Here is a 16,758-nt window from a genome sequence, read left to right as displayed (position 1 = left end):
TCCTTTCCTTTGGTCTGGCCTTATAAACCCATCGCTGGGATTTCTCTCCATTGTGGTGTTCATCCTCTTGCAGAATTTTAAACATACTGAACATGTGTTTGGGTTGTCTCTCATTGAAAGAAATATATCTTGCTTCTCTATGAACCTGCCATGTGGATCAGAAGGGCATTAATTTACTTTATGTGAACAGAAACTTAAAGCACAAGGAACTTGGAGATGGAAATGTTTTCTGTGCTAGGTGCCAAAGCAGGGTAACAATAAATAAGGGAGCCATCTCATTCAATCCAAACCAAAAGAAAAACAAAAAAATAACTATCATTGTTCTGGGCAGAGCAGCATCTTTAAGAATGAATAACAATGGGGGCGCCTGGGTGGCTCAGTGGGTTAAGCCGCTGCCTTCGGCTCAGGTCATGATCTCAGGGTCCTGGGATCGAGCCCCGCGTCGGGCTCTCTGCTCAGCAGGGAGCCTGCTTCCTCCTCTCTCTCTGCCTGCCTCTCTGCCTGCTTGTGATCTCTCTCTGTCAAATAAATAAATAAAATCTTTAAAAAAAAAAAAGAATGAATAACAATGAAGCGCACATATTGGCAAGTCTGCCTGTGGTCACTTTAGCGAATTTGTATAAATGATACTCTTAAGTCCTAACTGGGATTTGAAACATGGCTCCTTTTAAAACGGACACAAGACTTTTATTGTTCACCCTGCTTTATAGTAACGCTCAGCTACAGACAGCAAACAGTTGGAATAATCTAGAAGTTATAGAAGGAAATTGGAAAGTTTGGCTAAAAGGGCTTATGTCTTTTGAGCCAAACATTTCCTATGTCATTGCAGTTGCCTGTTTATGGATTTCTGAGAAATTAAAAATAATGTGCCATTATTACAGCAGGCACTGACACCAAAGAGAAAGGACAAGCCACACCAAAGAGAAAAAGAACAAGTGTGAAAATTGCACAAAAAGGAACTCAGAAGGAGGGGTAGGATTGCTTTTTCTGCCCAACTAAAAATGATCAGAAGAAATGGGGAAATGGGGTTTTCTCAATCTAGAGAATAATTTTTTTTTTTTTTAGTTCACAGCTGGTTATCCCCAATTCTCTTCATTTTACTAGAATTTCTAATCACATTAAATATCTCAGCAGTGGGGCACCTGGGTGGCTCAGCTGGTTAAGCATCTGCCTTCAGCTCAGGTCATGATCCTAAGGTCCTTCGATGGAGCCCTGCTTTGGGTTCCCTGCTCAGCGGGGAGCCTGCTTCTCTCTTTCCCTGCCCCATCCCACCCACACCACCCTCCTGCCCCGGTCATGCTCTTTCTCAAATATATAAAATCTTAAAAAAAAAATCTCAGCAGTGAATTATCATTAACAGTATAGTTTAAAAATTTCTACGTGGAGAATTTCTATACATACACTTACTCCAAGTTTAAGTATATATATATTATATAATATTTTTATATTATATATTGTAAATATATTAACAGAAATATATATATTTGACAAATACTTTTTTCTTTGATGTTATTGATGCTCTGACTATATGTTCATTTTATACGAATGTATTTCTTTTACAAACCACCTTTCTTCCTTTAACATTTGAACTGGGAACTCCATTTCCATTAATTCCCATTCTACCAAAAAAGAAACCCTTTTTAAAGTCAGGCTAAACATATTTTTTCTTTACTTTTGATCCTCTTAATAACTGACATTCAAGTAGGTTACGTCCTACTTCCAGAAAACGGCCTGTGCACTCTGAGAAATACAGAGAATGGAGTTGATTTTTTTAAAAAGTCCTTCGTCATTCTCTATTTTTTAAAGTATTGAAAATATTAAAAATTGTTGCCCACACACGATTTTGCTTCTTCCAGAGTAAAGAAATATGGATTTATGGTGAAACCTAACAACTGGAGGAAAGATAATGACGATTTAAAAGGAAAAACATTTTTTCAAAGCACAAGCAGAGTGAACTATGTAGCTTTATAAATGAGGTCAAAAGAGAGATGCCTGTTGTCAATATTCCTTTAATGCACCTAGTAAACGTTTCCAAATTAAGGAAGTCTGAATTTTAAAAACTTGCTTTCTGAACTTTCATTGATAGAAGGGAACGAGATCAGAAATCCCAGCAAACCATTCCTGCCTAATATTTTTCCTCATTCTTTTTGGGTAAGGTAAGATTTTTTTTTTTTAAGGTAAGATTTTTCATTGACTTTCACAACACTGTCAAATAAATCTTACCTAGATTTTCTAAAGTAGGAGTTTAGCAGGGACGGAGGCCCAGAATGGAAGCATCGGGGAGCTTGTAGGAATGTTAATTGCATCAATTAACTCTAAATGTCTCCCAGATAATTCTTTCTTAATTCTTCTGAACAATCCTATAAAGCATGTATTATTTTTCTCCCCATTTTACAGAGAAGGAAAAGTGAGCCTACAAGAGATTCAGTAACCTGCTGAAAGCGGAACTGGTGTTCAAACAGAGGTTCCCATGTGTCTAAAGCTAAGTACCAAATGACTCCGAGGTGGGGTTGAACAATCTACTAGAAAGGTAGAGAACCTGATGAGAAGACAAGGCTGAAAATGGTGCCTTCAGAGTGAAATCTACATTCAGCACTGGGAAGAGATTGGAACATGGCATTATTCCTTAAACTTCCTTGATGATGAGACTCACCTGGGCAATTGTTGGAAATACCTGGTGCTTCTCAGGTCTGCTGAATCCCTGTCTCCTCACAGAGGAACCTAGAGGAGTCTGATGATCAGAGAAACAGAAACGCTGGACGCGGGTCACAATTCTGGCTTCCCATTAGAACTGCATGGAGAGAGGCACCTGGCTGGTTTGGTGGGTAGAGTGTGCAACAACTCTTGATCTCCAGGTGGTGAGTTCAGTCTCCATGTTGGGAGTAGAGATTACTTAAAAATAAAATCTTGGGTGCCTGGGTGGCTCAGTGGGTTAAGCCTCTGCCTTCGGCTCAGATCATGGTCCCGGCGTCCTGGGATCAAACCCCGCATTGGGCTCTCTGCTCAGGGAGCCTGCTTCCCTTCCTCTCTCTCTGCTGCCTCTCTGCCTACTTGTGATCTCTCTCTGTCAAATAAATTAATAAGAATCTTTAAAAAAAAATCATATTTTTTTTAAAAAAGAAAGAAAATCCTATGAAGAGCTCTTTGTAAATACTAATGCCTGGGCCCCACTCCTCAATTAAATTATAATCTGGGACAAGAGTAGGGTATAGGAGTGTGGATTATTAGGCTTAAAAAGTTCCCCCAGGTGATTCCCGTGGGAAGTCAGCGTAGGGGTTCTGGCTGGCTCAGTCGGAACAGTGTGCGACTCTTGATTTTGGGGTGGTGCATTCAAGCCTCATGTTGGGTGTAAAGATTATTTAAATAGATAAAACTTTTAAAAAAAAGAAGTCAGGGTTGCAATCACAGATACATGGTTAGAGATGAAAATAGATATTTCCGGGGGTGCTTGGGTGGCTCAGTGGGTTAAAGCCTCTGCCTCCGGCTCAGGTCATGATCCCGGGGTCCTGGGATCAAGCCCCACATCGGGCTCTCTGCTCCACAGGGAGCCTGCTTCCTCCTCTCTCTCTCCTGCCTGCCTCTCTGCCTACTTGTGATCTCTGTCTGTCAAAAAAAAAAAAAAAAAAAAAAAGATATTTCCCTTTCCTGGATTCATAAAGCTCATCAACGAAACTCTTTTAAAGCAGTTTTTTTCATGCTACTTGATTTGTAAATATTTGCATATCTGTTTTGACAATGACATTGCATTGTAGCCTTGAAGGGCAGACACTTATTAACTTTATCACCCACATACTTGGTACTATGATATTGAATAAACATGTATTTGCTCTATGCATGTAGATATTCAAAGGATATCCTTGGCAATTCTGTTCAAGGACAAAATATATATATATATATATATATATATATATATATATATATATCATGGACACTACAAATTCACCTGAAGGGGACTCACTTCTCTTTTCGTTTTACGAATCAACAAGAGTCAATGCTTAGCAGTTTGTCCTCTGCCTGCTGTCCAGGGAGCTTTGGCCCTCCAGGTCATTGTCTTGGCCAGTGCCAGGAATGGCTTGTGGGTCTTTTCGAACAGCGTCTGCCTTGGCTTCCCCTGAGTCCAGGCTGGCCCTTGGTGGTTGTTTGGTCCGTGGAATGTGGCATCTGGGGCCTTCTAGTGCTAGGTCTTGAGAATTCTTGACGCTGGCTTCTGGAGCTCTGGGACCATTCATGGAGCCTGACCACTGTGAGACCACCGTGCTCAGGAGAACGCAGGGAGAGTTCCTGAAATAACAAGAGACATCTGGCCAGCCCCCAACGCATCTCTAGACAAGAAGAAGGTCGAAAGATTCAAAGCCCTCTTTAATTTGCCAAAATGCATTTCAGAAATGTCACTATGACGCCTTATCTATAATATAAAGAAAAATAAAACTTCTTTACAATAAAATAATATGTATTTCAGTGTTGAATGCCTCTGGTAAAGCACAAAACCATAGGCAGAAGGAAGAGTGCATGTGGGTATAAAATCACGGAAGAATACAAAGCTGCAAATTCAGGCTCTCACAGGTGTGTGGCGTTGGCAACCGAAATGCCACAGGTAAGATCGATCACCTTCCGTGGCTTTTGGAAAGAATAAATACAGTTGTGTACAGTTCTAAACAAAGTCAAATGCAATATTCCTTGATTTTTACATGTTAGGTGAATCCCTGGAAAATTCGGTATGTATTTAAAACAGTATTAAACTTGCCTTGGGTTTAGGAGTTCTGGTTTCGGGTAAATGGGATTGCGAAAGGCCAGAATTGGAACTTCCACCAAACTGCCAGGGAGTTTCCTATTTTTGTCCCTTCCAGTCCCCCTACCTGGACTCAAGGTAGTCTGAAATGTGGACGTGGGCCTCAGTCAGAAAGAGCTCCAGGAAAACCTCTCTAGCTCTGGCTGAAGCAACTGGAAGGGGAATTCCGAACAGTCAGAATTTTAGGGGGAAACACCCTGTTTTCCTTCTTTCTCCATTCTCTTGGGCCCCAGGCCTCAGGCAAGCCCAGTCACACAGCGGCGGTGTGAGCCTCCCGTCAAGTATCTAACATCTAGGTGGGGGAGCTTCCTCTGTAATCAGAGAAATTGTGATCCCAAGATGGGGAGCAAACTTCCAGTGCTTTTTCTCCCCTTTTCCTCCCATCTCTTGGTCACGGAGTTAGGCACAATTCTGAGAAGTGTGCGGTATGGGGGGTTACATTTGCCTCAGCTTTCAAAATGGAGGACCACAGATGGGAACTGTAGGGAACTAGGAAGTACCAGCGTCATGGTGGGAAGGGAACATCTCGGGGGGGAAAGTGTGTGAACTGCTGGGCTCCCCTCTGAGCTACACAGGCATGGATCTGACCCTAAACATTGTACTAAAAACTTTGAGAACTGAACTATGGGTTAGAAACCACCTAGGTTGCAGACCAGCCACTAGGTGATGTATACATAAGACAGATCCAAATAGCACAGCAAAGATTTTGAAAACGGAAACTGACATTGGAAAAACAATGGAAGCAGAAAAAACAATGGAACAAAAAGAGAGCTAATGAGTAGACTTCCATAAGTATGGTCATTTTCGGCAAAGAAGCAAAGGCAAGTCAATGGAGAAAAGATAGTAAGTGGTATTGGGACAGTTGGTCAGCTGTATGCACCAAAAAATAGAAATAAATAAAAATAACCTAACCTTCCCAACTCAGACAAAAAGTAGCTCAAAATGGATTACAAATCTAAATGTAAAACACAAACCTATGAAAATCTTAGAAGTCAACATAACCTTTGTGATCTGGAGTTAGGCAGAATTCTTTGACATGATGTCAAAACCATAATCCTTTAAAAAATTAGTAGATTAGACTTCATCAAAATTCTTCAAAAGGCCCTATTAGGAGAAGGAAAACATGAACTGTAGGCTTGGAGCAAGTATTTTCAAATGGCACATCTTATAATGGACCTGTATCCAGAATCTATAAAAAAAATGAACAGCCCAACTTACACATGTGCCAAAGACTCGAATACTTCACGAAAGAGAATATATGCAGGGGCGCCTGGGTGGCTCCGTGGGTTAAAGCCTCTGCCTTTGGCTCAGGTCATGATCCCAGGGTCCTGGGATCAAACCCCTCACTGGGCTCTCTGCTCACTGGGGAGCCTGCTTCCTCCTCTCTCTCTGCCTGCTTCTCTGCCTACTTGTGATCTGTCTGTCAAATAAATAAATAAAATCTTTAAAAAAAACCCAGAGAATATATGCAGATGGCAAATGAGTAGATGAAAACCTATATATGTGTTAAAATTATGCATCCCCCAAATTAAGTTAATGTTAATTTAAAAAATACAATTAAAAAATACTTTGGTGTTTTGGTGGAAAACAGAGTTAGAGTCTGGGCTTAGATAATTACAAACTTTGCCTAGTGCCTTTGTGCCGTACGAAAATTAACATGAACACGGGGCAGCTTTGACTCTAGCATCCCTGGCTCCGAACTTCAAAATGCAGCCCCGTTCCTCATGCCAAACAGACAAACAAATTCGATACTCCATAATTTCCCAAAAAGGTCTTCAAGAGCTGCAGTGGCTCCCCTTAAGAACAACTATCTTAGGGGCACCTGGGTGGCTCAGTGGGTAAGGCCTCCACCTTCGGCTCAGGTCATGATCTCAGGGTCCTGGGATGGAGCCCCGCGTCGGATTCTCTGCTCAGTGGGGAACCTGCTTCCACCTCTCTTTGCCTACCTGTGATCTCTGTCAAATAAGTAAATAAAATCTTAAAAAAAAAAAAAACAACAAAAACCAGAACAACTATCCTAGTCCCCTGGGACCTTCTGCATAAATAATCACTAAGTCAGAAAGCTATTGCTTGAACTGAATCATGATAAGCCTTTCTTTGGGTTACTTGCACTTTACCTGTAAAATACCCAGCCCAGGGCCTGGTACCCAGTGCACTTTCAATAAATAGAGGTTGTAACTATAGCACTAGGACACTGAGATGTCCTACAGGCAAATGGCATTGCCTGAAGAAGTAAAGAGCATTTCAGGCCAGTAGGAGCTAATTTTAAAGAGGCGAGGAGGAGCAGGGGAAGGACCGTCCCACCTCTCTGTAAATTCCATCACCACTTCCTGTCGGGTTGGTTGTACTTCTTTTCCTCTCCTCAATTTCAGAAGTGGCTAGAATCTATTATACACCAGCTTCAAAGGTCAACTCATCTTTGACAAACTGCAGATAATTGAATATTGGATGTACTGGGCCCCAGGGTTGATTTTAATCAAGTGCGTTTAAAGAGATAACATTAAAATATTTCTCTCTTAGTAAGTTCACTATAATAGCAACCCCAAATGAAGAAATCTCAGCCCTGTAAATGAATAATGATAACGTACGTGTCGTGTAAAATACACATTTATTTATAATTATGTTTGTTACGTGCAATTATTCATAATTATATCTTGGACCCAGCAACACTTTTATTAGTTAAGCTGTAAGCGTTTTATGAAAGACTACATACCTTCTCTCTTTACAAGAGGGAACGCTCCCTGAATGGCTGCGTGTGAGTGTGTGAGAAGGTCCTGCTCCAGGATGCCTTAAAGGATGTTCAACTCATCCACATCATTCATGGTGCCTTAAAAAAAGGCACACTAGACCCAAATAGCCATAGAAACTACTGAATTGCACATTCCCCCACCTCAACATTTTCACAAATCTGAAATGCAAACCTGTCTTAAAATTATTGGCAAAGCGTTCGTAGTGATGGTCATTGTCTTCAAATACGTGACCTTGCTTATTTCTAGTTAAATAACTGGACATCTGCAATCCATGATATTGAGTCAATAAGCCATTTAAGGTTCGTCTGCACAGGGAATATGAATCCTGGTGTGACCAGAAAACTTTCCATTGATACCATACCTTATCAAGAAAGTGTCAGCAATGTCTGCATGGAGTGCGGGTTATGAAATTTTCCTTTTATGTATCATGCTTTTGATGTCAAGTATAAAAACTCGGTGCCTAGTCCTAGATCCCAAAGATTTTCTCTCATGTGATTTCTAAACTTTTGATGGTGTTATGTTTTACATTTAAATCTTTGGTTCATATTGAGTTCGTTTTATACAAGGTATGAGACTGAGGATGAAGTTCGTTTTTGACAATGTCCAGTTGCCTGTTCTAACCCTATTTGTTGGAAATACCATCTTTCCGCTGAAGTGCTTTTGCTCTTCTGTTAAAAGTCAATTTGGCATATTTGCCTGGGTCTGATTCTGGGTTGACTATATTTCATTGATCTTTTTGTCTATCTTCCCCCAATTCCACAAAGCCTTCATTACTCTAGCTATATAATAAGTCTAAAAATTGGGTAGACTGATTTCTCCCATTTTATTCCTCTTTTTAAAAATTTGTTTTAGGGGTGCCTGGGTGGCTCAGTGGGTTAAAGCCTCTGCCTTCAGCTCAGGTCATGATCCCAGGGTCCTGGGATCGAGCCCCGCATCGGGCTCTCTGCTCAGCGGGGAGCCTGCTTCCCTTCCTCTCTCTCTCTGCCTGCCTCTCTGCCTACTTGTGATCTCTGTCTGCCAAATAAATAAATAAAATCTTAAAAAAAAAATAAAAATAAAAATTTGTTTTAGTTATTCTGGTTCCCTTGCATTTCTATCTAATATAGGAGCACCTGAGAGGCTCAGTTGGTTAAGCACGTCTGCCTTCTGCTCAGGTCATGGTCCTGGAGTCCTGGGGTCGAGTCCTGCGTTGGGTTCCCTGCTCAGCGGGGAGTCTGCTTCTCCCTCTCCCTCGGCCCCTCCCCCCCGCTCATGCATGTACATTGTCTCTCTCTCTCATATAAATAAATAAAATCTTAAAAAGAAATCCTAAAATGATCTCATCTGCCTGTACAAAAACTTTTGCTGTTTTTTTAAAATAGGAATTTTATTGACTATGTATATTGATTTGAGAAGAATTGATATCTTCACTATATTTGGTCTTCTAGTCCCTGAACACATTTATTTAGATAGTTCATTTCTTTCACTGGCAGTGTGCAATTTTCAGCTTGAGGCCCTGCACATGTGTTGTTAGACTTAGACCTAAGTGTTATATCTTTTTTGAGCAATTATAAATAGTTTTATATTTTAATTTTGGTATCTATGTTTTCATTGCACTAAGGAAGCAATACAAATGACTTGGTATATTTATTTTGTATTCTGAGACCTTACCAGAATCATTTATTCTAAGGATATATTTGTAAATTCCTTGTAATTTTCTTTCTTTTTTTTTTTAAGATTTTATTTATTTATTTTGACAGACAGAGATCACAAGTAGGCAAAGAAGCAGAGAGAGAGAGAGAAGGAAGCAGGCTCCCTGCTGAGCAGAGAGCCGGATGCAGGGCTCGATCCCAGGACCCTGGAATCATGATCTGAGCCGAAGGCAGAGGCTTTAACCCACTGAGCCACCCAGGCGCCCCCCCCCCTTGTAATTTTCTAAGAAGAAAATTATGGACTATGAAGCAGGGAGAGTTTTGTTTCTTCCTTTCTTATCTGTATGGCTTTTATTTCCTTTTCTTGCTTTATTGTCCTGGCTAGAGCAACCAGCACCATGCTGAATGAGAGCGCTAAAAGTAGGCATCTTTGCTTGGTTCCCAGTTTTGTAAGGAAAACATTCAGTCTTCTGTCACAAAGTATAATGCTAGCTGTAGCTTTTTTGTCAATGTTCTTTACCAAGTTGAGGAAGTTCCCTTATATTCCTACTCTTCTGAGAGTTTTTATCATGAAGGAGTGTTGACTTCTGTCACTTTTTTTTTGCATCAAGTGGTACTATCCTGCGATTTTTTTTCTTTTGCATTCTGTTAACGTGACGGATTATATTGAACCATCCCTGGAATAGCCTTCATTTGGTCATGATGTCTCTGGATCCCTTTGCTAATATTTTTTTTCCTAAAGATTTTATTTATTTATTTATTTGAGAGAGACATAGCGAGAGAGGGAACACAAGCAGGGGGAGTGGGAAAAAGAGAAGCAGGCTTCCCGCTGAGCAGGGAGCCCAATGTGTTACTTGATCCCAGGATCCTGAGATCATGACTTGAGCCGAAGGCAGAGGCCTAATGACTGAGCCACCCAGGCTAATATTTCTAAAATATTTTGCTAATATTTTTAAAGGTTTCTTATATCTATATCAATGAGAGATAGTATTCTGTAAATTATTTTTTGTAGTGTGTTTATCCATCCTTATGCCAATACCACACAGTCTTGTTTACTCTAGCTTTGTTATTTTCAAGATTATTTTTGTTATCCTGGAGTCTCTGAGTTTCCACAAGAGTTTAGGATTAGCTTGTCAATTTCTGCAAAAGCAGTAGCTGTAATTTAGATAAGTATTGTGTTGAAATCTGTACTGCCGCCTGTTTTTATATGGCCCATAAACTTGGAATGGATTATACACTTTGAAAGTTTAAAAAAATGTTATTTGTTTATTTGAGAGAGAGAGAGAGAGAGAGAGAGAGAGATAGCAGGAGCAGGGAGGAGAGGGAGAAGCAGGCTCCCCACCAAGCAGGGAGCTGGATGGGGGGCTTGATCCTGGGACCATGAGATCATGACCTGAGCTGGAGGCAGATGCTTAACTGACTGAGCTACCCAGGCAACCCTGTTTTGAAATTTTTAAAAAGAATAGTACTTCATGTCAAGTGAAAATTATATAAAATTCAAGTATCCAGGTACATAAATAAAGTTTTATTGGAACACAGTCATGCTCATTAATTTACATATTGTCAATGGATGCTTTGGCAATATAATAGCAAAGTTACAACAGAGTCCCTGTGACCTACAAAACCTAAATCACTTACTGCACAGTCCTTTACCAAAAAAAAAAAAAACAAAAAAAAAACACAAAAAACTGGGGGACTCCTGCTTTATTTCTTTATTTGTTTATTTTGAGATAGACAATGGCAGGAGGGGCAGACAAAGAGAAAGAATTCCAAGCAGGCTCCTGGTTCAGCAAGAGCCCGCCATGGGGATCAATCCCACAACCCTGTGATCATGACCCCAGCAGAAATCAAGAGTCAGAAGCTCAACCCACTGCTTTAGACTACAGCAAAGACTAAATAGTAAATATTGCCTGAAGGTTCCCCAAAAATTGAGGCCTAGGACTATGGCCAGGGGCTGGGATTTCCCATTTCCAAGGGTTTTTGTTGAAACATGTCTACACCTGATAGAACTGGGTCTTAAACTTTTTTTTTCCTAATGGGCTATGTAAATACGGAAAGTGAAAGGCCAAGCCCATAGGCAGGAAGAAAGAAAGAAAGGAAAGAAAGAGAAAAGAAAGAAAGAAAAAGAAAGGAAGGAAGGAAGGAAGGAAAGAAAGAAAGAAAGAAAGAAAGAAAGAAAGAAAGAAAGAAAGAAAGAAAGAAAGAAAGAAAGAAAGAAGTGGAAAGGAGAGGAGAGGCCAGGGAAAGGAAAGGAAGGGAAGGAAAGAGAAAGATGAAAGACGAACATTCTGGGCATTGATAGAGCTGTATAGAATTCAAATTTGGAGCTGGAGGGACCGTAGTGATTCTCTCATTTTTACAGGTGAGGACAGTGTGATTCAGGAAGTCTTCCCCCAAATTACACAGCGTCTGATTGCTGCAAAAGACAGTATGATCATTTTTCTCCAGAAAATGTTCCGAGCGGCCCCGGGGGGACATGTGGAAGCTTAAGGAGAGAATAACGACCTTCCATGAGCGGACTGCCTTTTGAAACTATCATTCCTGGCATTGCGGGTGCAGGTCTATTTTACACGCGCTGAAAACTGTAATTATGAGGCATTGATAATGCACCTGACAGTTCGGCTGTCGCCTCATTTTAAAGCCTGCGGGCTGCCGAATCTCCCGGTTTACTCTCCCGATTGCTCCGGTGAGCAGCAACGAGAGGTCAAGAGAACAGAGTTTCGATCTGGGGCGTTTGAAGTTGGATTGTTACTCTCATGGGTCAAAATATATTCTTTCTTTGTGTGAACCCAAAGGCGCGGCCCCCCCCGTTGGCTTTCCGCTGACTGCTCCCCGCTGCCCCGCATCCCACAGACGTCACCGCGGCAGCTCGGGGTCCCTGTGGTCCTGAGCGAAGACTCAGCACCCCGAGAGGATGACAGAGATTCGGCAGCTGCCAAAGGAGGGTCCGAGCATGAGCAACCTTTCCATCAGGCTAATGAAACCTGTCAGCGACGGCAGGGACCCAGATCGTGCTGTCCCAGAATGCACGAGGCGCGCAAGAGCCGCCAGCTGGAGGAAGGAGGGGGAGGCTCGGGAAGAGGCAAAGCATTCATCACACCCGGCTCTAGCAGGAGGAGCGGGAGTCTGCGCTGGCTGTCAGGAAACCAGAGAAGATCGAGCTATGGCACAACCATTGGCCAGCTGCCAACTTTGTTGTCTGGTCCTTGCTTCTAGGGTGCCCCTTTTACAGAGAGGGGTGGCAGAAGTGGGTTTGCCTATGTTTCAGGACCCCTCTGTGCCCGGCCCTTTCCAGTGCCTTGGGAAGACCCTAGCAAGGTGTTCGTGGGGCCTGAAGGTTTTTGAAACTCGTGGAAGGAGGATCCCTGTACACAGTCCATTAAACCCACTGGGTCTTTCCACCTTGGCTTCCTTCATGGACAGTTTTGGGATTTGCTAAGGGAAGGTTGAGTTAGGAATACATCATATTAACTGCAATTTAGACAGTTGTTTTGGAACATTTAAACACACACACACACACACACACACACACACACAAGAAACTATAAACTCTTATTTAGATGTCTATAAAGGGTAGCTTATTCTACATTCTTTAAATTCATTTATTTAAAAAAGGAGAGGGCGTTGGGGCGCCTGGGTGGCTCAGTGGGTTAAGCCGCTGCCTTCGGCTCAGGTCATGATCTCGGAGTCCTGGGATCGAGCCCCGCATCGGGCTCTCTGCTCTCTCGGGGAGCCTGCTTCCTCCTCTCTCTCTGCCTGCCTCTCTGCCTGCTTGTGATCTCTCTGTCAAATAAAAAAATTTAAAAAAAAAATTAAAAAAAAAAAAAAAAGGAGAGGGCGTCTGGGTGGCTCAGTCGGTTGAGTGTCTGCCTTGTGCTCAGGTCATGATCCCAGGATCCTGGGATCCAGCCCACGGTTGGGCTCCCTGCTCAGCCGGGAATCTGCTTCTCCCTCTCCCTCTGTCCTTCCCCTCCCCCCTCATGCTCTCTCTTACACTTTCTCTCTCAAATAAATAAATAAAATATTTAAAAAAATAAAAATAAAAAAGGAGAGAAAATTCAGTTAAACATTAATGGGATATGGAACCAAATAATTAAAAGGAGTGATTAAGTCAATAGAAGTTACTCTGACATCAAAAAGGAAAGCATGACACAAAACTTTCAGTTCATACTGAATCCAGTCACTTGCTATGAGGAAGGGATATTCTTCTGAGAGAAATAAATGGCATTTGGATTGAGAATCTGATTAATGAAGAGCTGTGAATTATATGAACTCATTGGAAAATAATTTTACAACGATTTTTTTTTAAGGATTTTATTTATTTATTTGACAGAGAGAGATCACAAGTAGATGGAGAGGAAGGCAGAGAGAGAGAGAGAGAGAGATGGAAGCAGGCTTCTTGGTGAGCAGAGAGCCCGATGTGGGACTCGATCCCAGGACCCTGAGATCATGACCTGAGCCGAAGGCAGCGGCTTAACCCACTGAGCCACCCAGGCGCCCCTGGAAAATAATTTTAAATTCTTATGTATTAAACATGAAATATTGAGGTAGATAAGGAGAACATTAAACTCTTAATACTCCAATACAATAAGGACACTGATGACCGACTGACTATTGAAGACAATCAGTTCAAAGACCTTGACACAAAGGAACCTTAAAATCCTCTGAAATCTTACAGTGCATGTATGAAACTCGGTGCTTCCTCCAAATCTGATGAAATCCCAGAGAGTTCTAAGGCATGACTAGTAACTAATTGCAAAGTTCAGAAAGACTTCTCTAAATTATCAATTATAAAAGAATTTCAATGAAGGATAGTTAAGAAAATACTGAATTTTCTTTCTATTCTTGCTATAAAATATATCACAAAATCATTGCCTTTTGAAGAGACTATCGGAGTGTATGAAGACAAAAACTATAGGGGAAAAAAAGTATTTTAGAGATGCAGGAGGAATTTCATTAAGTGATAACATTGCTATTTTTCTGAAATTTGTGATGTTTGTGTGGCATTTGGTAGCTTTTAAAAATAGTCCTTTATGGGGCGCCTGGGTGGCTCAGCGGGTTGGGCCGCTGCCTTCGGCTCGGGTCATGATCTCAGGGTCCTGGGATCGAGCCCCGCATCGGGCTCTCTGCTCAGCGGACAACCTGCTTCCTCCTCTCTCTCTGCCTGCCTCTCTGCCTGCTTGTGATCTCTCTCTGTCAAATAAATAAATAAAAAATCTTTAAAAAAAAAAAATAGTCCTTTGTGTGATCCTTCCTTATACTAAATATTCACTCTTTGGTTGACATGATATAAATATAAATATAATATTTATATTTAATTGTATAATACAAGGTACATAAATATAATTTTTATGTTTATCTATTATATAATATATATTTTTTAATTTTTTTGTTACATTGTATTCTTTATTCTTTAGCATAGTTTTTTTTGGTAATTAACATATAATGTATTATTTGTTTCAGGTGTACAAGTCTGTGATTCATCAGTCTTACACAACACACAGCTCTCACCACAACACATAACCTCCCCAATTTTTTCAAGATTTATTTACCCGTTTAGAGAAAGGGAGAGAGAGAGAGAACATGCATAAGCTGGGAAGGGAGGAGTGGAGGGAGAGAGAGAGAAAATCATCAAGCAGATTCCCCACTGAGCACAGAGCCTGACAGGGGCCTCAATCCTAGGACCCCGTGATCACAACTCAAGCCGAAACCAAGAGTCAGCCGCTTAACCCACTGAGCCACGCAGGTGGCTCCCCTACCCCACCCATATGAAATTTATAATTTTGTATTCTTTTTCTAAAAAAGTACCTCTATAAGCTTCCCATATATATATATATATATTTTAATTGTGGTAAGATATACATAACATAAAATGTACCATCTTCAACATTCTTAAACACACCATTCAGCGGCATTAAGTGCGTTCACACTGTTGTATAACCATCACCATCCATCTCCAAAAGCCTTTTCATCCCTGTGAACTGAAACTCTGTACCATTAAACACTAACTCCTCATTCCTCCCTTCACCCAGCCCTTGGCCACTACCCTTCTACTTTCTCTGTCTGTGTGGATTTGACTACACATCTTACAAAGTGGAATTATGCAATATTGGCCTTTTTGGGGACTGGTTTATTTCACTTAACATGATGTCCTCAAGGCTCGTCCCGTTGTTACCTGTATCAGAATGTCTTCCCTTTTTAAGGCTGAATTGTATGGATACAGCACATTCTATTAACCCATTCATCTATCATTGGACACCTGAGTTGTTTTCCCTTTTGGCTATTGTGGATAATACTGCTTTGTACCCACGGCGGTACAAATACCTGTTGGAAACCCTGTTTTCCATGTTTTTGTATATATACCCAGATGTGGAATCGCTGGATCCTAGGGTAGTTATTTTATTAATTTTTCAAGGAACTACTGGACTGTTTTCCACACAGCTGTCCTACTCCCACCACCAGTACAATGAGGGTTCCGGTTTCCCACATCCTTGCCAACACCTGTTATTTCTGTGATTTGGTAGCCATCCTAATAGGTATGAAGTCCTCAATATACTTTTAAGTTCTGGCTGGGATTTGGTTTTGCTGGGCCAACATTTCTTTTTTTTTTTTTTTTTAAGATTATTTATTTATTTATTTGTTAGAGAGAGAGAGAGAGCATGAGCACAGGCAGACAGAGTGGTAGGCAGAGGCAGAGGGAGAAGCAGGCTCCCCGCCGAGCAAGGAGCCCTATGTGGGACTCGATCCCAGGACGCTGGGATCATGACCCGAGCCGAAGGCAGCCGCTTAACCAACTGAGCCACCCAGGCGTCCCAGGGGCCAACATTTCTATAGCATTATTGTTTCAGTTCTTTTTATTGCCACTGCCACGGTCATGGGTGGAACACGGCTTGGCCAAGCCTCTCAGGATGGCTGCTCGGTGCTTCTGAATAATCTTGGTTTCTCCTTTTCTCCCTCTTGAAGTCCTCAGCATCCGTTTATTCAAACCTGCCTTTGGGTGATGTCATAGATCCCAGCGTTGTAGGTTTATTGTTTATTTCTGCTTTTAGAATTTACTGTATACACATGCATTTATCTATCCCATGAGTCAAGAGGATCTATTCTTTCTTTTTTATTAACATATAATGTATTATTTGTTTCAGGGGTGCAGGTGTGTGATTCATCAGTTTTGCACAATACTCAGCGTTCACCACAACATATACCCTGCCCAGTGCCCACCACCCAGCCACCCCCTCCCTGCCACCCTCCTCCCCTCCAGCAACCCTCAGTTTGTTTCCTGAGATTAAGAGTCTCCTTTGGTTTGTCTCCCTCTCTGGTTTCGTCTTGTTTCATTTTTTCCTCTCTTCCCCTGTGATCCTCTGCCTTGTTTCTCAAATTCCTCATATCAGAAAGATCATATGATGATTGTCTTTCTCTGATTGACTTATTTTGCTCAGCATAATACCCTCTAGTTCCATCCATGTCACTGCAAGATTTTGATTTTTTTAAAAAGATTCTTATTTATTTATTTGACAGAGCGATCACAAGTAGGCAGAGAGACAGGCAGAGAGAGAGGAGGAAGCGAGCTCTCCACTGAGCAGAGAGTCCA

General features: G+C 41.4%; 1 long non-coding RNA gene across 1 annotated transcript in view; it reads left to right on the top strand.

Annotated features, from left to right (window-relative positions):
- The window catches only part of LOC125094782 (uncharacterized), a 36,932-nt gene extending 33,503 nt beyond the window's left edge, over positions 1–3,429 (top strand). The window contains exons 8-9 of the long non-coding RNA XR_007125690.1: positions 2,398–2,911; positions 3,085–3,429. This is a non-coding gene — a long non-coding RNA (uncharacterized LOC125094782). The remainder of the gene's footprint in view (positions 1–2,397; positions 2,912–3,084) is intronic.
- The last annotated feature ends 13,329 nt before the right edge of the window (positions 3,430–16,758 follow it).

This window comes from Lutra lutra, chromosome 3 (genome assembly GCF_902655055.1).
Source record: "Lutra lutra chromosome 3, mLutLut1.2, whole genome shotgun sequence".
Taxonomy (NCBI): domain Eukaryota; kingdom Metazoa; phylum Chordata; class Mammalia; order Carnivora; family Mustelidae; genus Lutra; species Lutra lutra.
This window is presented reverse-complemented; position numbering and strand designations above follow the sequence as displayed.